The 25014-nt window shown below is 38.4% G+C and overlaps 1 protein-coding gene across 22 annotated transcripts in view; it reads right to left on the bottom strand.

Moving 5' to 3' along the window:
• Positions 1-3017, bottom strand: part of LOC143856927 (disease resistance protein At4g27190-like) — a 49741-nt gene extending 46724 nt beyond the window's left edge. For 17 of the 22 annotated variants that reach the window (XM_077367187.1, XM_077367184.1, XM_077367181.1 and 14 more), the window contains exons 1-2: positions 2810-3017; positions 2449-2503 (exon numbers count right to left, since the gene is read on the bottom strand). The gene's annotated coding sequence lies outside the window, so the exon portion shown is untranslated. Of the gene's footprint in view, positions 1-2448; positions 2504-2597; positions 2614-2718; positions 2736-2809 lie in introns of those variants that run through there. The other 5 variants (XM_077367194.1, XM_077367188.1, XM_077367193.1 and 2 more) reach the window with 3 other exon arrangements.
• Between the last annotated feature and the right edge of the window lie 21997 nt (positions 3018-25014).

Genomic DNA, 25014 nt, shown 5'->3' with positions numbered 1-25014 from the left:
CGTACAGTACTTTTTGGCAAGTGGTATTGGGAATTGGGGATCTGCTAGGGACTATTGATCAATTAAATGAACCTGAGAAAAACCACCTTTGTCCCCAGGTTAATAAAATGAGTAAGACAAAATCTTAGCCTGTGTGGGTTGTGTGGCTACTCTCACATGCAACAGCCAAGCCGCAACATGCCTGAAGTGATTGTCCCTAGCAAATCTTTAGTTTTAAACCTAACATTTAACAAAGTAAAGTGATTGTTCCCGAAGGATGCGGGGTAAGGATGGGGATTAGATATTCCCCGTGGGGAGGGGAGGGGGATTCCCCATGATCCCCGCAGTGGGGAGGGGAAGGGGAGGGGGAAAATTCCCTGCAGAGGGGAAGGGGTAGGGGACCCCAACATCCGGCCCCGCCCCGCCCCGTTGCCAGCCCTACATATACTTCATTATTACTGCAAGCCTGAGATCAAGGGTTTGGATGTTTTTTGGCCTCCCTATTTTACGTTTCAGTGTGACTATAGATAAAATCTGATATGACTCAACTAAAGAAAAAAACAACATAAAGAATCCCAATCTGTCAAAAACTTAGAAGAAGTAAGATAGACTTAGGCCGGCGAATTACTACTTGTAACATACTATTCAACAGTTGATCATCCCTAGATCGTTAGAAGATTGGAGTGGCCTTAAGATTGACGACCTTTTTCGATTTCATATTTATGACCATGGTTTTAAATTTCGACCGAAATCCGACATTTCGGACCGAAATTTTGGATTTTGGTGGAGACTGACACTGAAATAACACTTATCCGAAACGGTATTTTATTTCGGCCGAAATTTCGAAATTTCAGGCGAATTTCTTTTTTTTCCTAAATTTCAACCAAAAACCTGTTTTTTTTTATTATTTTAATATTTGACCGAAATTACAGAAATTTCGGTAATTTCAGCTGAAATTTAATATTCAATAAAATAGGCCTCTTTGTTGTATAGGATTTCTACTACCAAAACCAAAGTTTTAAACCATGTTTATGACAACAAGTTTCACAGGAAGGGTAGAGCTCTAGATGTTTTTAAGAGTAATTAGAATCATAAATCACATTTTATTTTTTTTAATTGGCCGAATTAAAGGTCTTATTTTTTTAATCGGATAACATAAGAAATGGCCGAAGTCTAGCTTTATGTGGAGTTAAAGTTGGCCGAAAGATAGAGATTAATTTTAGGAAAAAGTAGAGAGATTTTTGCTCCAAAAGGAGGTAGAAATGATAGTATTTTGTATGACTTTTTCAACTTTAAGGATCAAGTGATTCAAGTGTATAGAGCTTTGGCGTTAAAATTCTCCTTCCACGTGCCTATTTTGTAGCAAGCATGGTTTTAAATTTCGACCGAAATTTCTGATTTCGGTTAACACTGAAACCGAAAGAGGCGAAATCCGAAATTGTCGAAATGTACGGAATTTCGGCCGAAATTCCTGGAATTTTGGTAATTTCGTCAAAATTTCTGGAAAAAATTAAATTTTAAATCCTTTACCAAATTTCGGCGGGGACATTTCAGTAATTTCGGCCCAAAAAACCGACATTTCGAAGGACTTCATCAAATTTCAACCGAAATTTTGGGATTTCGGCTGATATTTCGCTTTCGGTGAGGACTGAAATATACACTGAAACCAAAATTAAAAAGCTTGGTACCAAGGTTTTTAATTTCGATCTAAATCCGAAATTTGAGACTGAAATTTCGGGTTTCGGTCAACCATGAAATCGAAATTGCATATACGCAATACCGTATATTATTTCGTTCAAAATTTCGAAATTTAGATCGAAATTTCAATCGAAATCTAGCTTCCACCGAAATTTCAGCCCAAATTTAAGGAATTCCACCCAAAAATCTAGCTTTTTTAATTATTTAATACTTATCCGAAATTTCAGTAATTTTGGACGAAATTTTCTATTGAATAAAATATTATTTTAATTAGTTTCATGGATTTCGGCCGAAAATTTCGGTTTCGCTAGAAAGGGAAAATTTCGGTTTCGGGATTTCGGCCGAAAGGCTTTACTAAACCGAAATTTAAAACCTTGTTTTTTGGGGGGATTATAAGAGAAAAATTAAGATGTTTTTATGAGAATGCAAATCAGACATACGATTTTGATTATGAATTAAAGAATGAGTTTCTTTCTAGTATTTCTCATTTGGATGAAGAGGCCTGATTAGTTTCCTGAAGGAAAGTGGAATGAACAATGCATAACCACCAAACATCCTTGGGAATGAAAATAGCTGATCACTCTGATAGCCCAAAAGCTTAGCTAAGAATCTCTTCCCTCTGATCTTGGTAGTTCCAAAAAGAGATTCCCCACAAACCCACTAAATTACTATTTAATATTTAATAAAAATTTGAGATTCTCAATAAACCCACTAATTAAATTACTATTTAATATTTTTGGAAAAAAAAAGAGAGAGAGTAAAGAAACATACATACTTGCCTTCACCAACATGAACTCTCCCTGTCCAATGGTCACTACTTTGATCACTGTAATAAATAAAGACTCTGTTATTATTCCCAACACATTTTAACATACACACATAGGTAATAGATAGATAGATAGATAAATAGATACACATACCCCAAATTGCAGAATCAACTTTAAAATCAACTTTTGTTTTTGAATTGTTAAATTTTCAAAAGAAAAGAGATAAACACATGGAACAAGAGAGGATTGAGCACTACAAAAGCATTCCTCTAACCTTCAAAGTTCCAAAAACAGATTCCTCAGAATCCCACTAAATCACTCTCTAATATCTAAGAAAGAATAGAGGGTACAAAAAAGGAAAATACCTATTTCACCAGTGTGAATTCTCAAAGATGAAAATAGCTTGTCACTCTGATAACTTCAAAACTTTGTGAAACTTGATGATACACATCTCTTCCTGGCTTTAATGGCAAATTATAAAGTGTTTTTTTAAAAGTACATGAGGAGACCGTATGTTTTCCATTTGCTAGGCTGTAAAGCAAGAGGAATCGTCCTTTGCTTTAGTTCATTCGTCGTTTCTTCTCTTTTCCTCAGTCTATTTTCGGACACATTTAAAGCACATAAAGGTAAATGTTACCAGCACTAATGCACTACGGTATTTTGATGAGAGCAAATTGAGCAATCCTCACTTTATTCTAAATACGGTATGGCCCGCACCATTGGATGATCCAAACCGTCCATTAGATGGGTCACAGTCTAAATAAGTTGTGCCCCAAAAATTATTTCTATAGGTTGATCCTAACCCTCTGATCTATAGAGGGTTAGGATCAACCCTCTAACATTTAGATTGGAGGGTTAGTGGAAGTGATTTTTGGGGCACAACCTATTTAGGCGGTGGCCCATCTAATGGACTATTTGGATCATCCTATGGTGGAGGCCATACCATACTTTTAATAAAGTGAGGAGTGCCCTCATCAAAATACAGTCGTGCTGATAACATTTCCCCTGATAAATTACACTTACACCCGTACACTTACACCCCTACGATAGCAATAATGGAAAACATAGAAATGTCGGGAGTCTAGTTGATGACTTTATCTCTCTTTCTATGTTGGGAATTATTGCTATTGCAAAGCATTGATAGAGAAATAAAGCTAAAAGGATAAAGAAAGAACTTGTCAGTGTGACTCGATATTCTCAATATCTCATATGTGTTATAAAAAGTTATAAAAAATTGATGTGCAAATCTGTAATTTAGGATGAGATAATACCTTATACGAAATTAATCTGGTAACTTCAAAAGCAGATTTCAACAGTAACAATTTTCTGCAATAATAAACTGTAAAGGAAGAACAAATCGTTAGATCATTTATCGAGTTGAGGCACGAAGAATCTTCGCTGTCCTTAAGGCAAATCTCGCCCCCACTATGACGAATCAATGGTGCAGATGGGCGTCACGGCGTATGCCTCCAGGATACAACAACTCTCGCTCCAGGGGTGTGCACTCACGCAGCCCGGATGCCTAACAACTTGCTTATATGTGCCAAAAGCCTTGATCAGAAAGGTTGGGAAAACCAGAAGGAAACCAGAGAGAGGATAGCAGAAGAAGAATCCGTTCTGTCTACTTTCTATCTCTGTAAAACCGTTTTTATAGAAAAATAATAGACACGTTGGGATGAAACGTCGCACTCTTTTAATGCGTGAGAGACGTTTCCCAAACGGTCACAAAACCATGAATTAAGGAATCTCAAACGGTAAAAAGTATTAAATAATGATTAAAGAAAAAGAAAAGAAATAAAATAAAAAGGCTTTGGGCCCACGCGCGCGGCAGGCCGAGCCGCGCCGGGCCGGGCGGCGCGCGTGTGTGGTAATACCAAAAGCCCACCGGACCCAAGTGGGTGATCCGTGCGCGTAGGATTCCCATGACCTCTTTCTCATTCACAAGACTAAGAGAGTGAAAGTATATATATGGCCACTCTCACCCTCTCACACTTCTCATTTGGGACTAAAGTTTTCTCATGGCTTTAGTCTTTTTTGGAGGGAAGCTTTAACTTTGAGTGAGAAGCCCTAAAGCAAAAAGTAAAGCCAATGTAAAAGACTAAAAGCACCCCTTTGTAAGATTGAATTACAAAAAGTCAACAATCCCCCACTAATTCAAAATTACAAGAAATAAATCATAAATGTAAATAGATTTGATCAAGGCAAGATGTGTTATGCATCAGTAGAGGTGTCTTTTGGACTTGAACCTTTACTTAGTGCAGGTATATCGAGTTTATCAAGTATTTGGTGAACATACGTCTTAAACCAAGCACTTTTAGTAATAAACTGAAACAACATACCACACACACAACACAGAAGGCATAAGCAAGTTCATACAGTGTTGCACTTTTCGGCCATGTGCTATATCCTGATTTCATGAGAGCTCTAGAGAATTTAGCCCAATTCTCATAGGAAGCGGCCACACTTCCACACTCATATAGGTGTATCTATCAGGAGTGCCCTGTAACTACGCACCCCACTGACAATCAGCTTGACAGCTAGTCAGCTATAGATAACATTAAGAGTCCTACAACTCATCCTCTTACCGTTACAGGTTGCACCCACACCATAGGGATAGGCTTAGTGAACTTAATTCACATACAACTTGGTGCAAAACAGATCACTCAAATAACTTGTTTTTTCCATTGAACCTACTTCTTGGGATCTCCAGTCAGATAGGTTGGGTTCCTGTTATAGGTGATCTAAACAGTGGGCTTCAGCCCCATCCCCCTCGATGTGCTTATGACTAAATTTTTATTTAGTCATTTTGTAAGACAATCTGATATATTATCAATTGATCTTACAAAATCTATGGTTATCACTCCATTTTTCAACAACTGTCTTATGGAGTTATGCCTCCGACGAATGTGTCGGGATTTTCCATTATATACATTATTACCTGCTCTTCCAATAGCAGCTTGACAATCACAGTGGATTGTAATACCTGGTACTGGCTTATTCCAAAGTGGAATATCAGACAGAAGGTTTCTAAGCCATTCGGCTTCCTCACTTGCTTTCTCTAAAGCAATAAACTCAGACTCCATAGTGGATCTGGCTATACAAGTTTGCTTGGTAGACTTCCAAGAAACCGCTGCACTTCCTAGAGTGAAGACATATCCACTCCTAGATTTGGTCTCAAATCCAGATACCCAATTGGCATCGCTATACCCCTCTAGTACAACAGGATATTTAGAAAAATGCAAACCATAGTTTATGGTTCCTTTAAGATATTTCAATACTCTAATTAGTGCTTCCCAGTGATCACTACCAGGATTGCTGGTATAGCTACTGAGTCTACCCACTACATAGGCAATGTCTGGCCTAGTGCAGTTCATCAAATACATTAGACTCCCTATAACTCTAGAGTATTCAAGTGGATCTACTCCACTTCCTTTATTCTTACATAATCTTATACTAGAATCATATGGGGTAGCTACAGGTTTACAATCAAATTTATTAAACCTCCTTAATATTTTTTCTACATAATGAGACTGAGTTAAAATTATTTCTTCTGGGTTTCTATTTATTTTGATACCCAGGATTACATCTGCCTTTCCCAAATCTTTCATATCAAAATTATTTGATAAAAATTTCTTAGTGTCTTTAATTACACTTATGTCTGTTCCGATGATCAACATATCATTTACATACAGACAAACAATAACACCACTATCCCCACTAAATTTGCTATAAACACATTTATCTGATTCATTTATTATGAATCCATTTGATAGCATCACACTATCAAACTTCTCATGCCATTGCTTTGGTGCTTGTTTTAAACCATATAGAGATTTTATAAGTTTGCATACCTTTTGCTCTTGGCCTTGGATTACAAAGCCTTCAGGTTGATCCATATAAATCTCTTCATCTAATTCACCATTCAGAAAGGCTGTTTTGACATCCATTTGATGGATTTCAAGGTTATAGAGTGCAACTATGGCAATAAGGATTCTAATAGTGGTTATCCTGGTTACAGGTGAGTAAGTGTCAAAAAAGTCCATTCCTTCTTTTTGCTTAAACCCTTTAGCTACTAGTCTAGCTTTGAACTTATCTATAGTTCCATCAGTTTTTAATTTCTTTCTAAAGATCCACTTGCAACCAATAGGTTTACAACCAGGAGGCAGATCTGTCAAGATCCATGTCCCATTACTCAAAATAGAGTCTATTTCACTCTTGACAGCTTCTTTCCAGAATGAAGAATCTGGAAGTGACATTGCCTCTTTATATGTCTTTGGATCTCCTTCTAGAAGATAGGCAATGAACTCTGGACCAAAGTTTTTCTCTACTCTTGCCCTTTTACTTCTTCTAGGCTCTACAGATTCCTCAGATACTTGATGCTCTTTTTCTATAGATTCAATGGGTCTTTTTAGTGTGTTTTCACTTAGACTAGTCTTATAAGGGAATATGGTTTCAAAGAATTCAGCATCTCTGGATTCAATTATGGTGTTGGGATGCATATCAACATGATCTGATCTATAGATTAAGAACCTATATGCACTACTGTTTTGTGCATATCCAATGAATGCACAATCAACAGTCTTAGGACCTAACTTAGTACTTTTAGGATCTGGAATCCTAACTTTAGCTAAGCACCCCCACACTTTAAGGTATTTAAAATGCAGTTTTCTATTCTTCCATAACTCGTAAGGAGTTTTGTCAGAATCTTTAAATGGAATTTTGTTTAGAATATAACAAGCAGAGAGAAGATCCTCTCCCCATAAGTTCTGAGGTAAACCTGAACTCCCTAACATAGAGTTTACCATGTTCATTAAAGTTCTGTTTTTACGTTCAGCAACTCCATTTTGTTGTGGAGAGTAAGGTGCAGTTACTTGATGAATTATGCCATGAGATTCACAAAAAGCACTAAAATCATTAGAGGTGTACTCACCTCCTCTATCAGATCTTAGGATTTTGATATTCTTTTCTAACTGATTCTCTACTTCAGATTTGAATGTAATGAATTTATTAAATGATTCATCTTTATATCTAATAAGATAAACAGTACAAAATCTAGAGAAATCATCTATAAATATAATAAAATATCTTTTTTCTCCTCTAGTTAAAACATTGTTTAAGTCACATACATCACTATGAATTAAACTAAGAAGTTCTGAATTTCTTTCTTCTACTCTATGAAAAGGCTTCTTAGAGTACTTTGATTGCACACAAATTTCGCATTTATCTATTATTAGATCACTTTTAGGAATTAGACCTATCGTCATCATTTTCTTTAAAGATGCATAGTTAACATGACCTAGCCTACCATGCCATAAACAAGAAGAATCAATAATATAAGCAGAAGAAGAAGATGCTTTATTCATAATGTTCTCAAATACATTCAATTTGAATAAACCCTCACTGGAATAACCCTTCCCCACAAATTCACCATTCTTAGTAATGACAAATTTATCAGCCTCGAAAACTAGTTTAAAACCTTTCTTGATCAGAAGTGACCCAGACACCAGATTCTTTCTTATATCTGGTACGTGAAGGACATCACAGAGCTTCAGAACTTTTCCAGATGTAAGCTTCAATAGGACTGTTCCTTTACCCGCCACAGCAGATGCTGACGAGTTTCCCATGAAAAGCTGCTCTCCATCCCCTACAAGCTCGTAGGAAGAAAATACACTTCTGTCACTACAGATGTGTCTGGTGGCACCAGTGTCCACCCACGAGTCCTTCACGTTGCTAACCAGGTTCACTTTAGATACTACAGCCGACAGATATTGATCTTCAGCCACATTTGCCTGAGGCGCATTATTTCCTTGAGGGTTTTTCTTCTTGTCGTTTTTGCGACAGTTTTTAGCATAGTGACCTGCTTTCCCACACACAAAGCAGTTACCTTTCTTTTTCTTGAAGTCCTTATTATTTTTCTTGAAATTTCCTTTTCCAGATCCAGACCCAGGTTTAGAATAGATTTTCTTTCCAGATGAAGATTCAGTGAGATTTGCCTTAGAGTTAAACTCATAGGCCTTTGATTTCTGTTTTCTGAAACGGTTTTCCTCTTCAGTTCGAAGATATACAAATAGATCTTGAAGAGAAAAATCGTTTCTGTCATGCAAAAGGGTGTCTTGGAATTTCTCCCATGAAGGTGGTAATTTTTCAATGATTGCACCAATTTGGAGCTGTTCTTCTATTTTAATACCTCTAGCAAGAATATCAGAAACAATCAACTGGATCTTATTTACTTGATCCATAATAGATTTTCCATCTATCATCTGATATCGGAAATATTTTCCAATAAGATGTTTCTTAGAACCCGCGGCTTCAACCAGGTATTTCTGCTCTAGAGTTTCCCACAACTCTTTGGCAGACTCAATTCTGAAAAATACATCGAACAATTGATTGCTGAGACAACTCAGTATATGGCCTTTACAGAGATAATTATCTCTTTTCCTTTTCTCAGAGAGATGGGTTCTTGCGGGTTCTTCCTCATCAGGTGATGGTTCAGGAGCATTCAAGATATAGTCTAGGTTCAGAAAGGTCAGAAAGAATCGCATCTTTTCTTGCCATCTACCGAAATCCGATCCATCAAATTTTTTCGATCTTTCGGTTTGGGAAGTCATGATGATTAATTTCCAATAATCGGAATCCCAAATTACAGATCACAGATCGTAGAGAGATTTGCCTTAAGAATGTTATAAAAAGTTATAAAAAATTGATGTGCAAATCTGTAATTTAGGATGAGATAATACCTTATACGAAATTAATCTCGTAACTTCAAAAGCAGATTTCAACAGTAACAATTTTCTGCAATAATAAACTGTAAAGGAAGAACAAATCGTTAGATCACTTATCGAGTTGAGGCACGAAGAATCTTCGCTGTCCTTAAGGCAAATCTCGCCCCCACTATGACGAATCAACGGTGCAGATGGGCGTCATGGCGTATGTGTAGACACCCCATTTTGACCGTACCCTAATCTCTCCATGTTTGTGCAAAAACCCTATCAAACCAACTCTTTAGGACCCCAAATTTCTCCCCAAGGTAGGTTAGGGTCCCAGCTAAGTCCCCATAAAATTTCGTCGAAATCGGAGTGCGTTTGCCTGGCAAACGAGCCGAGAGAATATCGTAGTGTAAATTCAAGAGGGGAGTGAATCAGGGATTAAGGTGGCTGTCCCAAGAAAGATGAGGGGTAAAGATATCATTTTCTTATAACCCATCGAGTGAGGGTTTCAAGGGTTTTTTCATTTTTCGTAAAAAAAACAGGGGTAGAGAGCTAGAGAGGCAGAAAGCATCTCAAACCCTAATGACAGCCACCATCTTCTCCATCTATAAATAGAGGATGCTCATTTGCAAGAGGGGAGGGGTTTTCATTTTTCGTTAAAAAAAAAAAGAGAGAGAAAAATGAGGGAGAGCCCGAGAAAACCCCAAAAACTTATTTTCCGATCACCTTCTTCGGTGGATCTCACCGGAATCCTAAGCTCCGGCCGGCCAAGTCTCATTTTCTTTGGCCTAAAGCCTGCTGTTAATCTCCAGATTTGAAGAGTTCATCTTGAGAAACACCATTTTTCCACCTCAAACCCTAACTGTACCTTTTCTTCTCCGGCGAGCTCATCTTCTCCGGGCGGCTGGTGCGGGAACCAGATCGGAGCCAAGTTTCGGGAGGTGATCTGTGCATAGCATGGCATAGATGCTAGGGAGATCTCATTTTCGTTTTAGAGAGAGATTTGAAAACCTAACCCTATTTGTTTTCATCTTCTCTGATTGAACCTTACGGCAAGCTTGCCGGAACTCCGGCTGGTCAATTTTCACCTCTTACTCCTCTCTTCATCACACTACTACAAGATCTGCAGAGAGAGAGAGAGAGAGAGAGAGAGAGAGAGAGAGAGAAGCTCCGGTCAATCCTTCTGGTCATTTCATCTTCTTCTCCGGTAACCTCTGCAAATTCCGGCAACATTCTAACTCCAGCCGGTCACTTTTTGGTTCCAACCGATTCACCTCCTCCGGCGAGCATAAATTCCGGCAGATCCTCTTCTTCTTCCTCTATTAGCTTTCTTTGCTATACTCTAACAAGAGATCTTGCATTTATCTTTTCAAAACCCTAGCAGTTCTTTCATAGTCTCTTCATTTTTCTTTCTCAATTCCTCCATGGAAGCTCTGATCTACAACTAGATCGGGGATCCCACTCTCCCGATCTCCGATACCTCTCCAATTTCTTTCTCCAGATCCCATCCTATCCCCTCCTTAAATTCTCCAACTGCTATAAGAATTAGAATCAAAGACCTATTTTTAGTGCCTGATGGATGTGATCTGGTTGCTGCTGGTGCCCTTCCCGTTGCATTTGGAACCTCCCATGTAGCACTTGTTCGCAAAGCACAATTGAGCTCTGGCCATGGCGAGATTACCTGGACTCTATTTTCCTCTTGTAGTTTTGTTTCTCTTTGCCGATCCTTCAATTTTTGCAAGATCTATCGATCCTCCAGCTCCTTCTAGTGTTAGTGTGTTATCTTTGAAGACTATATTGCAGAGGGCTTCAAATAGATGGCAGTTGTGTGGATTGTTACTTGAATTACTATGGCAAAGATTTCATCTTGGTAATGTTGTGTGGATATTAGTATTTTGTGTGGACAGATTGTGTACTGCTTGTATTGTTTGTGGGTTATTTTCAACTTGTAGCTTGATTAAGGTAGTACTTCAACAACAAACATCAGTTAGTGAAGTTGACCTCATTATCAAATGTTCAAACCAAACTAGTTACTTCCTTAGCACAGCTGATTATTGCTCCAAGATAGTGCTAATTCCGCCAGTTATTCTCTGATAGTTCACTACGAACAGTGACACCACAAAGATCTCAGATTTATTTGATGGTTGGCTGCTTCTATTTGAAATCCGTGGACTCTGGCAATTTTACCTATACACCTTCCATCAATTCAAACCCTAATCCAAGGTCATCTTCTCACCTAAACATTTTCAGGTATTTATCTCAATTTTGCTTTAAATATACTTTGTGTTGAATGATTTTTTTTTTTAGGTGGAATAATTTTACAATTAATTTGATTGCAATGTTTTAGTTATAATTAATATTAATCAATTTTGAATTCCAGTTATAGTATTGATTAGTGTTTAGGAGTTTTGCAATGATAGATAATTGTAATACTATTCTTTGTTCTTAAATGAATTGTTAATAGGAAGAAGGAGATCAGATGACTACTCTATTCGATATCATCGACATGAGTACTGTCTGATCTCAAGGCGGGATTAGAAATATTATCATGTGTATTTGATATCAGATGATTACTTTGGCATCATCTGATTTCATTGGAGTCCCCGTATTGGGGTTTGTGGTTGGTTTTTGAAGTGTTTGATATTGTTTTGCTTTATTAGGCTATCCAGCGGCTGGTCTGGACTAATTAATGTTGTTATCCTTTTATAATTGCTATAGATCGTGTATTGTTCTATTGAAAAATTTTCTTTTTTTTAGTACTTGATTTATTTTTATAAGAATAGAATGGAATTTGTGATTATCTGGTAGACTTTTCTTCTCTCTTTGATAGATTAACACAGTATTTTAGATTTTTGTTAAATTCTTTAGATATTAGAATTCCCTCTCGTTGCAAGGGCGATGAAGGCGCTAGCCTAAGCCCATCCTTAGGGGACTCGCTTAGTCCAAATAGCATTCTATTTTCTCAAAAGACTTGCCTAGTCTTTTAGATCCAAATCTTTGGAGACAGGCATTGTCTCATTAATGAATCAACCTGAGTTAACCTCTAGAAGACTATCTCTAGTCTCATAGGTCTTAAATCCTCTTTTTTTTTGTGTCGTTTGGTTTTGGGAGAACACCCTACCCGGCTTGGCAACATACCCCTTACCCTTATGGGTATTGGGTTGCACATTTGTTGCACCCTAGGGCTAGGTAGCTGTCCGGCCCGGCTGGGTGTTTTACCTTTGCCAAATATGCACAAGGTCTCTTTTTCCTTGTTAGTATTTTTATCTATCCTACCTCTGTGTCTAAGAGACTTACTTAGTCTCATTTTCTTGCTAAACCTCCTCTTTGTGCATCATTTGGTTTTGGGAGAACATCCTACTCGGCTTGGCAACATACCCCTTACCCTTATGGGTATTGGGTTGCACATTTGTTGCACCCTAGGGCTAGGTAGCTGTCCGGCCCGGCTGGATGTTTTACCTTTGCTAAATATGCGCAAAGTCTCTTTTTCCTTATTACTTGTGAGTTTTATCTTAGCTTGATAGTCTCACTAGCACCCTTCTTTATCTCTTTTTCTTTTAGGAGACAGGCTTTGTCTCATTAGCACCTCCTTCTTAAGAATCCTATTTTCAGAGTCAGTCCTTAGCCTAGGAGTCTGTCCTTAGCTAGAGAGTCTGTTTTTCTTTCAGGAGTCAGTCCTATCATCATAGGGGTTAGGATTTTATCCAACCTCTCATCAAATCTTGTGTTTTTTCTATCCGCTCTTGTAAGGTATAGGATGCTGTCCAACCCTTGCAGAGTTGTTATTCTGTTCTTTTCCCCCGCAAAGCATAGGATGCTGTCCAACCTTTGCGGGATATCAGGAGTCTGTCCTCCCCTTATGATGATAGGATTTGTCCCCCTTGAGTCAAAAATACTTAAAAACAACAAAAACATCTAAAAAACCAAAAATCTCAAAAATCTTGAGTCATTAGGAGTAGTTAGGAAATCTGTTTCGAACTACGTTGGCTTGATCCTCTTCCACGAGGTACGTAGTGCAGCTTGAGATTCTTATCTCAGGTCCAGCAAAACCTTTGTAAATAAATCATTTACCCATTTTAAGAAAAAATACCAAAAATCTTCAAAACCTTGTTTTCAACAAGATCTTCCTCTAGAGTTAGGAGTTTGTCCTAGATAAAGAGTTTTAGAGTTTTGAGTTTGTCTTTGATGTGTTGTGTGGTTTGTTTGTGTTTGTGTTAGAGTTAGGAGTTTGTCCTAGAGTTATAGGAGCGCCTCCGTCTAGTCAGTTGGCGATTCATATCGCCGACTGATGATTAAGTCTTGGATACGCTAGTGATCCCATTGTTTCCCTTAGGGCGTACAGCCTAGCTACACTTAGATTATAGGAATCACCTGCATTAGCTTAGGACTAACCTGCATTTAGTTAGGGCATATAGGGTGTCCTAAAATCTACAATCCATTGGAATTTAAATAATCACACAAGAAGCTTTAAGAACTAGTCCGGTCTTTTAGATCGAGTCTAGGATAGAGGTCTAGATGTCTTAGGCATCATAGCTTAGAATAGGTGCGAAGAACTACGTTGCCTTGATTCTCGTGGAGGCGGGGATACGTAGGCTTCTTTGGATGAACATCAGATCATCTAAAGACTCGGGCCTAGGTATAGATTAGAGTTTTAGGGTTGTATGGTATCGAGTCATTTTCTATGTTTTGCAGTGTTTTCTTACTTTATTGCGCAGACCTTATACTTTTTTGGTGTGTCATGCATGTGTTTGTTCATCAGAACTTAGACACCCATTAGGCATGTCACTTATAACCTAGCTATGCTTAGGTGATACATGTTTCTTTTATTTTATCTTGTGTGCCTTTGATTTCATCTCCGAGACATGCATGATTAGATAGACGTCTTCTCGGAGATATTCATTCCCATTTCATATGATTTTCCCCCAAAGCTCTTCAAAATTATTAAGTAAATGGCATAAGAGACCAGGTGTTTGCACTTGGGCGGATGAGGTGCTCTTTAGACCTTCCGAATTCGTAACCAGGCACGAACCTTATTTTATATCTCTGGTTATCCGTTGCAACAGAGCATAGTATGGGATCCAAGGCCCATTTGCCTTTTTCCTTGGATGGCGACTCTTCTTTGTTTAAGGTACGCCTCGAATCTGGGCTAGTCCCCGAATCGAGAGGTATCTCACCTTTTGTATCGCCACTCATGCTGTGAGGGGCACTTCTTTCGAGAGTTCCTTGGTAGAGCTCTCCATTCACGTGGATGATCCTGAGACTTAGTGTGGGGCACGTCCCTCACCGCCGACTCTCTCGGATCGGGGTCCACAGGCTGGCGACTCTGCTGGGGATTTCTTTCGAGATATTGCCTAACTCTGTTAAAATGCCATTTGTTATTAATTTTGAAGAATTTTGAGCTAAAATCATTATAAATGGGAATTTAATCGCTTAGAATCCAGGGGCACCAGATAGGTGTTTAAAACAAGGGATTCACACACTGCACAGCATACATCATTTTATTTTATTTTCTTTTCTCTTTTATTGATTTTCTTATTATTAGCTCCATGGGATAGATATAATGCGTACCTCATGGGATATCACTATCCAGATGGTGCTGTTGTATCTATTACCAAGCTATGCGCCAGTGCTGCAGTCGTAAACACTAGGCGTACTTGTGTTTACAGCAGCCGATGAGCAATGAAGCATACTATGTATAACACTAGGCGTACTTGTGTTATACATTTTTAAGTATGGATCATAAGCATAGTACCCGATATATTGAGTCCGGAGCTCTACTTTCATTTTACATATATTATGTATATGAATATATTTGCTAACTTAGTGGAACCCAATTAGGATTTGCATGTGCTTATATATATATATTGCATTCATATAAGGACGAACATGTGTTGCTTATACATGTTGGAGCCTAGATTTAGGAGCCTTGTCCTATTCATTGATTATTGTAGCTCACCGTATATGGCTACAACGCAGTCCTAGTACACTCACATGTCTGTCTTAAGTCAAGTGTCTTGACTTTGTGGGATTATATTTATGGCTGGTGCCCCTGGTTAGGGTGTATATATGTATATACACCTATTTATTGATTATTAGATTAGGGCTTACTCCTTTGTAGTGTTTCCTATCTAATCCAATCAGTCATATTATTTGAGATTTAGATATGGCCGGTAACTTCTACTTGTCGTCATTATGGCCATGGTCTATTTCTTTTGATCATAGATTTGATTCATACCTTTGTATCATTGATCCTTATTCCATATATTTAGATTAGGGCCTATTTTTTAGTTAGGTTTTCCTTCTTAATCTAATCAATTCTTTCTATTTATCCATTCTGTGGATAATCATTAGATTATTGGCCTTTTTATCCATAATCTATCCCTTGATCTATTGTTCATAATGTTGATCCATGTTTTCCATCGTGTATTTACATTATTAGATTAGGGTTACTTCTTAGTTAGGTTTTCATTCCTAATCTAATCAATTATCCCTATCTATTCATTCTTTTAGATTATGATCAGATCGATGGCTTCTAATCATCATTCTTATGGTCACGATATATCCTTAGATCTTTTGGTTGCAAATTCAACCCATCTATAAATGTCGTCATTCATGATCAGTCCCTCATTTGATCACATCCCTCTGATGACCATATTCTGTTTTCCACTCATGAGCCTATCTTGCCACCATCATTTGAGTGCAAGTATCCTTGCTGGGAGACCTATACTACTGAGTTTATCCATATACCCTTGAGATGACTTGTGGGGTCCCTTTGTGTGGCCGTCATGCTGCCAAATTTTACCCAACACATTTTCAGTGTGATCGCCATCTTTTGGGATTGTTGATGAGTCATGTGTTTATCTTACCATAATCCTTCTTCCAATTGTTATGATGTTGGTTCTTATCCGAGGGAGAGATGTGTTTGTATTATCTCTTGTTTCAACTTGTGTATAACATTCGACAAGATTGCCTCATACTAAAGTTAGTGTTTGTCATTTCCATGACAGGAGTCAGACCTAACTGACTTCACCCATTTGTTGAACCAGTTTCCTTTCATTTCACCCAGCCAGGTCAACAGGACCTACACCAGGGTTGAACCCCCAGTTATGGACATCATGGAGGAAGGAGTGTCACCCATAACCTTTCAATGCCAGTTCATTTACCATCGAAGAAGTGTCCTGTTTTGTTAAGTTTGTCTTTCGTTGAGTGTACACCAACTTTCTTCTCTCAAAGTTGGTAAGTCTTATTGTGTCAATGTCAAACAAAAGAAAGAAATGTGTGTGTCATGTTTGTCAGTCGTGTTCATTCACAGTTTGTTGCTTCCATCCTTTGTCAAGTTCAATGTAGAGCTCATTGAGGCGTGTCGAAAAAAAAAAAAAGTTACTGATGTACTTCAGAGTCTTCAATTCAATAAAGTTGTTCATTTTGTATCTTTGATGTTCTATGATTCACTCTTAGATCTAATGTTTAAACTAAAACTAAAGACACTCTTCTCGAATGAGAATGCAGACGAAATTCCCCTCGAGATCTGAAACATGATCAAACGAGAGGAAGAGCGTCGAGCGTAGCCACTCAAAGAAGAAATCAAAGCTGTTGATAGTGGTTTTGAAATCCGAAACTCGGGAAAGATGGATTGGCAAAACTTTATCTTCCGAGGAGAGCGAGGAATTGATAAACCTGTTTATAGGGGTTTGAGGTAGTCTTGCTTGATCCTATAAGGATAAACCAGGTGAACGCCTTGTTGTTGTGAAAAGCAAGACTCATTCCGCTTTAGACACTCAGTCGAAAAGTAAGAATTTGAGAGAGATGAACATCAAGCATTAAGTGAAGCTGATGAAGACATTGAGAGATGACTTTCAGAAAAGAAAGCCATAGACTTGATCCCCAAGAAGAGCATTTGTGTTGTACATCTTGGTGGGATTTCAAGTCATCGTATTCAGATAGTAAGGACAGTTTTTATGTCCAAAAGAAAGAGAATATTCAAAAGAAAAGAAAGGCATGAGAAAAAGAGACAGAAGGAGAAGGGAATGTGTCCCTAAGACAACATCTTGGAAAAATCAAAGACCCAAGTGATGGAGTCTATGAGATGGATTGAATATCAGAATTGTCTCCAACATTTGGAGACTATTGAGAGCAGTATAATCTTGAGCATGAGTTCAATATTCGAGAAGCGCACAAGTTTAAGTGGAGCACCATGGTTGAAGTCTTGCTTGCAAATACCGCCAGACTCTAAAAAAACAAAAAAAACAAAAAAAAAATAATAAAAAAAAAAAATTTTCAAAGTCTTGAACCTTAAACATTCAAAAGCTTGTACATCAAAACACCAGGAGGCCATCCTTGGACGTTTGAGCCTTTATAGCCAAAATCCCAATGTTTAAAAATCCTTTTGTGAGCCCTTTGAGCCAATATTTTAAAACCAAATAATTCTTTCAACCACATTATAAACCAGGGGCATTTTATGCACCTGAACTACGTCATGACCTGATCCCCAACTCTTCGGGGGTACGTAGGCAACTTGATAAACTCAAGTTCGGTCAAACCTTGGGGATAAAAGCTAAATCATTCCCCTTCCAAAATTTTGAAGCTAAAAAGCTAAACCATTCTTTGTTAAACCCCAAAGCGAACTACGCGGATCTGATCCTCCATTTTTGGGGTACGTAGGTAGTCTGGCAAGACCAGATTCGGTCCAAATCGTTTGAACTTTTGATATCTAACCCTTTTGAACCCAAGCCTACCTATAAAGTTCTTCTGGTGAGACGAGCAAAGGTTTAAGGCATTTGAAAACAAAAACAGAAGGAAATAAAAAGAACGAGAGTCTGAAGACCCACTAGGTTGAAAACCCGAAAGGGCAGCCTAGAATCGTGCGTTTGCTAAGTCGATAACCAAATGAGATGGCTTATGCAAAATGAGGGTAGCGGTCTACTGGATTGAAAAATTGAAGAGGCAATCCAGTCAGAGGCGAAGACTTCCCACAAAAAGTGGGCTGATAAACATGGAAGGAGTTCATCGGTTATGAAGAACTTTGACGTTTGAATAGTATGAGAATTCCAGGCAAAAGCTGAGGCAAATGGTTTGCTAGACCTGAAACCTGGAATGCTATAATCATGAGTTCCCACCAGAGGAAACTCGAAGAGATGAAGAAGCAATCACTGCACAGGGCAGGATCTTGGAATCCAAGTAGTGTCAGTGAGACTTACTTTGACACCCTTTTTAAACTAGGAGCATTAAAACTGAGCAATCCAAAGGGGGTAATAACCATGACGGAAATACCGATGGAGGAAATTAATGCCTCTTGACATGGTTTTTGAAATTATTCTTAGAGCGGCTAGCCTTACCATTTAAAAATACACATAAGGTCTAAGGGTGAATCAAAAGTGAGTCAAGTCCCTTGAATAATGTACATTTTCTTTGATAGAGTCTTGGAAGTCTGTTCCTCATTCATATTTGTTTTCCTTCAAGGTCCAAGTCATCTGGCACTGGAAGAATGGGTGTATACTTTCTGAAGTGATAAAAATGAATAGACCCTGGTTTAAATACCAGAGAAAAGCGAGAAATATCTTGTTCAGAAATGTTGAAGATGTCAAATTTCAAGCAGAAGGTGGTGGAAAGAGCGAACCTCAAATAGTGGTCAATGAAAGGAGAAGTCTTTGAGCGTAGCCATTATCCCATCTTTATTCCAAAGAAAGAACCTATACAAACCCAAATTTTCCTACCTATCCTGGTTTTACTTTCCTTGGGACTCTTGTTATGGAAGTACAATACACTAGGGGCATCTTTTATGACTTGCGTCATAAAAGATATCAAGAAAAAAAAGGCAATCAGTGTCAATGTCTTCATTAAGTTGAGATAAGAGATGTAAGAGTATATCTCGAACCGAACTTCTAAACTCCTTAGACGAGTCCACTCTCCTGAAGAGTCAACTTCCCAAGAAAAATCAATTTCCTCAGTGGAGTCTAGAATTTGCTCCCCAACCTTCAAACCTCAGCATAATGCTTTTTACCTGTTAAAGAAGGGTCAATACATGGAATTTTCTTCAAGTTTCTTGAGTTTTATCTTCAGCAAAGATCATGCATTTTCAATCATTCTTGGCGAAGAATGACTTATTCACCTTGTGAAATCGATCAAAGTTGGTCATTTCTTCAATCATTTCAATGAATTTTCCTTTCATTTTAAAAAAATATTTCTGCCAATGGCTCCGCGATTTGGAGTTTGGTCCTTTCTTTCATCATTTGAAAGATTTTAAAAGCTGTTTTCGCCAATGGCTCCGCGATTTGGAGTTTGGTCTTTTCTTTTACCATTTGAAAGATTTTAAAAGCTGTTTTCGCCAATGGCTCCGCGATTTGGAGTTTGGTAATTTCTTTCACCATTTGAAAGATTTTAAAAGCTGTTTTCGCCAATGGCTCCGCGATTTGGAGTTTGGTAATTTCTTTCACCATTTGAAAGATTTTAAAAGCTGTTTTCGCCAATGGCTCCGCGATTTGGAGTTTGGTAATTTCTTTCACCATTTGAAAGATTTTAAAAGCTGTTTTCGCCAATGGCTCCGTGATTTGGAGTTTGGTCATTTCTTTCACCATTTGAAAGATTTTAAAAGCTGTTTTCGCCAATGGCTCCGCGATTTTGAGTTTGGTCATTTCTTTCACCATTTGAAAGATTTTAAAAGTTGTTTTCGCCAATGGCTCCGCGATTTGGAGTTTGGTCTTTTCTTTCACCATTTGAAAGATTTTAAAAGTTGTTTTCGCCAATGGCTCCGCGATTTGGAGTTTGGTCTTTTCTTTCACCATTTGAAAGATTTTAAAAGCTGTTTTCGCCAATGGCTCCGCGATTTGGAGTTTGGTCTTTTCTTTCACCATTTGAAAGATTTTAAAAGCTGTTTTCGCCAATGGCTCCGCGATTTGGAGTTTGGTCATTTCTTTCACCATTTGAAAGATTTTAAAAGCTGTTTTCGCCAATGGCTCCGTGATTTGGAGTTTGGTCCTTTCTTTCACCATTTGAAAGATTTTAAAAGATGTTTTTGCCAATGGCTCCGCGATTTGGAGTTTGGTCATTTCTTTCACCATTTGAAAGATTTTAAAAGCTGTTTTCGCCAATGGCTCCGTGATTTGGAGTTTGGTCATTTCTTTCACTATTTGAAAGATTTTAAAAGCTGTTTTCGCCAATGGCTCCGCGATTTGGAGTTTGGTCATTTCTTTCACCATTTGAAAGATTTAAAAAAAAAAAAAACGTTTTCGAGGTATTCAAGTCCGTTTTCACACGGCATTCAAGGTATTCAAGTCCATTCTCACATGGCATTTCAAATCCATTTTCACATAGCATTCAAAGACCGTTTTCACACGGCATCCAAATCATTCAAGTCCGTTTCCACACGGCATTCAAGACCGTTTTCACACAGCATCCAGATTCATTTTCTCTTCAAATTTCAAGATCATTTACAATCAAATCTATCCTTTAATGTTTTGCAAGAGAGGCTATCTCGTCAATATGTACTGAGTTAAGAGTTGGAGAGAGGCTATCTCACCAGCGTTTGCAGAGTCAGAGTCCGGCGAAAGCCTATTTCACCATATTATCTTTGTAAATATCATTTTCAAAAATAAAAATCAAAATTTGATTTGCTTCCTTTTTCGGGTCGCCCAAAATGGTATGTCTGTTCAACTTTGACATTCGCGTGACAAGCACGCTCTGCCAAAGAGGGGCATCTGTAGACACCCCATTTTGACCGTACCCTAATCTCTCCATGTTTGTGCAAAAACCCTATCAAACCAACTCTTTAGGACCCCAAATTTCTCCCCAAGGTAGGTTAGGGTCCCAGCTAAGTCCCCATAAAATTTCGTCGAAATCGGAGTGCGTTTGCCTGGCAAACGAGCCGAGAGAATATCGTAGTGTAAATTCAAGAGGGGAGTGAATCAGGGATTAAGGTGGCTGTCCTAAGAAAGATGAGGGGTAAAGATATCATTTTCTTATAACCCATCGAGTGAGGGTTTCAAGGGTTTTTTCATTTTTCGTAAAAAAAACAGGGGGAGAGAGCTAGAGAGGCAGAAAGCATCTCAAACCCTAATGACAGCCACCATCTTCTCCATCTATAAATAGAGGATGCTCATTTGCAAGAGGGGAGGGGTTTTCATTTTTCGTTAAAAAAAAAAGAGAGAGAAAAATGAGGGAGAGCCCGAGAAAACCCCAAAAACTTATTTTCCGATCACCTTCTTCGGTGGATCTCACCGGAATCCTAAGCTCCGGCCGGCCAAGTCTCATTTTCTTTGGCCTAAAGCCTGCTATTAATCTCCAGATTTGAAGAGTTCATCTTGAGAAACACCATTTTTCCACCTCAAACCCTAACTGTACCTTTTCTTCTCCGGCGAGCTCATCTTCTCCGGGCGGCTGGTGCGGGAACCAGATCGGAGCCAAGTTTCGGGAGGTGATCTGTGCATAGCATGGCATAGATGCTAGGGAGATCTCATTTTCGTTTTAGAGAGAGATTTGAAAACCTAACCCTATTTGTTTTCATCTTCTCTGATTGAACCTTACGGCAAGCTTGCCGGAACTCCGGCTGGTCAATTTTCACCTCTTACTCCTCTCTTCATCACACTACTACAAGATCTGCAGAGAGAGAGAGAGAGAGAGAGAGAGAGAGAGAGAGAGAGAGAGAGAGAGAAGCTCCGGTCAATCCTTCTGGTCATTTCATCTTCTTCTCCGGTAACCTCTGCAAATTCCGGCAACATTCTAACTCCAGCCGGTCACTTTTTGGTTCCAACCGATTCACCTCCTCCGGCGAGCATAAATTCCGGCAGATCCTCTTCTTCTTCCTCTATTAGCTTTCTTTGCTATACTCTAACAAGAGATCTTGCATTTATCTTTTCAAAACCCTAGCAGTTCTTTCATAGTCTCTTCATTTTTCTTTCTCAATTCCTCCATGGAAGCTCTGATCTACAACTAGATCGGGGATCCCACTCTCCCGATCTCCGATACCTCTCCAATTTCTTTCTCCAGATCCCATCCTATCCCCTCCTTAAATTCTCCAACTGCTATAAGAATTAGAATCAAAGACCTATTTTTAGTGCCTGATGGATGTGATCTGGTTGCTGCTGGTGCCCTTCCCGTTGCATTTGGAACCTCCCATGTAGCACTTGTTCGCAAAGCACAATTGAGCTCTGGCCATGGCGAGATTACCTGGACTCTATTTTCCTCTTGTAGTTTTGTTTCTCTTTGCCGATCCTTCAATTTTTGCAAGATCTATCGATCCTCCAGCTCCTTCTAGTGTTAGTGTGTTATCTTTGAAGACTATATTGCAGAGGGCTTCAAATAGATGGCAGTTGTGTGGATTGTTACTTGAATTACTATGGCAAAGATTTCATCTTGGTAATGTTGTGTGGATATTAGTATTTTGTGTGGACAGATTGTGTACTGCTTGTATTGTTTGTGGGTTATTTTCAACTTGTAGCTTGATTAAGGTAGTACTTCAACAACAAACATCAGTTAGTGAAGTTGACCTCATTATCAAATGTTCAAACCAAACTAGTTACTTCCTTAGCACAGCTGATTATTGCTCCAAGATAGTGCTAATTCCGCCAGTTATTCTCTGATAGTTCACTACGAACAGTGACACCACAAAGATCTCAGATTTATTTGATGGTTGGCTGCTTCTATTTGAAATCCGTGGACTCTGGCAATTTTACCTATACACCTTCCATCAATTCAAACCCTAATCCAAGGTCATCTTCTCACCTAAACATTTTCAGGTATTTATCTCAATTTTGCTTTAAATATACTTTGTGTTGAATGATTTTTTTTTTTAGGTGGAATAATTTTACAATTAATTTGATTGCAATGTTTTAGTTATAATTAATATTAATCAATTTTGAATTCCAGTTATAGTATTGATTAGTGTTTAGGAGTTTTGCAATGATAGATAATTGTAATACTATTCTTTGTTCTTAAATGAATTGTTAATAGGAAGAAGGAGATCAGATGACTACTCTATTCGATATCATCGACATGAGTACTGTCTGATCTCAAGGCGGGATTAGAAATATTATCATGTGTATTTGATATCAGATGATTACTTTGGCATCATCTGATTTCATTGGAGTCCCCGTATTGGGGTTTGTGGTTGGTTTTTGAAGTGTTTGATATTGTTTTGCTTTATTAGGCTATCCAGCGGCTGGTCTGGACTAATTAATGTTGTTATCCTTTTATAATTGCTATAGATCGTGTATTGTTCTATTGAAAAATTTTCTTTTTTTTAGTACTTGATTTATTTTTATAAGAATAGAATGGAATTTGTGATTATCTGGTAGACTTTTCTTCTCTCTTTGATAGATTAACACAGTATTTTAGATTTTTGTTAAATTCTTTAGATATTAGAATTCCCTCTCGTTGCAAGGGCGATGAAGGCGCTAGCCTAAGCCCATCCTTAGGGGACTCGCTTAGTCCAAATAGCATTCTATTTTCTCAAAAGACTTGCCTAGTCTTTTAGATCCAAATCTTTGGAGACAGGCATTGTCTCATTAATGAATCAATCTGAGTTAACCTCTAGAAGACTATCTCTAGTCTCATAGGTCTTAAATCCTCTTTTTTTTGTGTCGTTTGGTTTTGGGAGAACACCCTACCCGGCTTGGCAACATACCCCTTACCCTTATGGGTATTGGGTTGCACATTTGTTGCACCCTAGGGCTAGGTAGCTGTCCGGCCCGGCTGGGTGTTTTACCTTTGCCAAATATGCACAAGGTCTCTTTTTCCTTGTTAGTATTTTTATCTATCCTACCTCTGTGTCTAAGAGACTTACTTAGTCTCATTTTCTTGCTAAACCTCCTCTTTGTGCATCATTTGGTTTTGGGAGAACATCCTACTCGGCTTGGCAACATACCCCTTACCCTTATGGGTATTGGGTTGCACATTTGTTGCACCCTAGGGCTAGGTAGCTGTCCGGCCCGGCTGGATGTTTTACCTTTGCTAAATATGCGCAAAGTCTCTTTTTCCTTGTTACTTGTGAGTTTTATCTTAGCTTGATAGTCTCACTAGCACCCTTCTTTATCTCTTTTTCTTTTAGGAGACAGGCTTTGTCTCATTAGCACCTCCTTCTTAAGAATCCTATTTTCAGAGTCAGTCCTTAGCCTAGGAGTCTGTCCTTAGCTAGAGAGTCTGTTTTTCTTTCAGGAGTCAGTCCTATCATCATAGGGGTTAGGATTTTATCCAACCTCTCATCAAATCTTGTGTTTTTTCTATCCGCTCTTGTAAGGTATAGGATGCTGTCCAACCCTTGCAGAGTTGTTATTCTGTTCTTTTCCCCCGCAAAGCATAGGATGCTGTCCAACCTTTGCGGGATATCAGGAGTCTGTCCTCCCCTTATGATGATAGGATTTGTCCCCCTTGAGTCAAAAATACTTAAAAACAACAAAAACATCTAAAAAACCAAAAATCTCAAAAATCTTGAGTCATTAGGAGTAGTTAGGAAATCTGTTTCGAACTACGTTGGCTTGATCCTCTTCCACGAGGTACGTAGTGCAGCTTGAGATTCTTATCTCAGGTCCAGCAAAACCTTTGTAAATAAATCATTTACCCATTTTAAGAAAAAATACCAAAAATCTTCAAAACCTTGTTTTCAACAAGATCTTCCTCTAGAGTTAGGAGTTTGTCCTAGATAAAGAGTTTTAGAGTTTTGAGTTTGTCTTTGATGTGTTGTGTGGTTTGTTTGTGTTTGTGTTAGAGTTAGGAGTTTGTCCTAGAGTTATAGGAGCGCCTCCGTCTAGTCAGTTGGCGATTCATATCGCCGACTGATGATTAAGTCTTGGATACGCTAGTGATCCCATTGTTTCCCTTAGGGCGTACAGCCTAGCTACACTTAGATTATAGGAATCACCTGCATTAGCTTA

This window comes from Tasmannia lanceolata, unplaced genomic scaffold (genome assembly GCF_043159265.1).
Source record: "Tasmannia lanceolata isolate RefF3 unplaced genomic scaffold, GAP_Taslan_0.1 ptg000024l, whole genome shotgun sequence".
In the NCBI taxonomy this organism is placed as follows: Eukaryota; Viridiplantae; Streptophyta; class Magnoliopsida; order Canellales; family Winteraceae; genus Tasmannia; species Tasmannia lanceolata.
The sequence above is the reverse complement of the archived record's forward strand: the minus strand, read 5'-3'. Positions and strand labels throughout refer to the sequence as shown.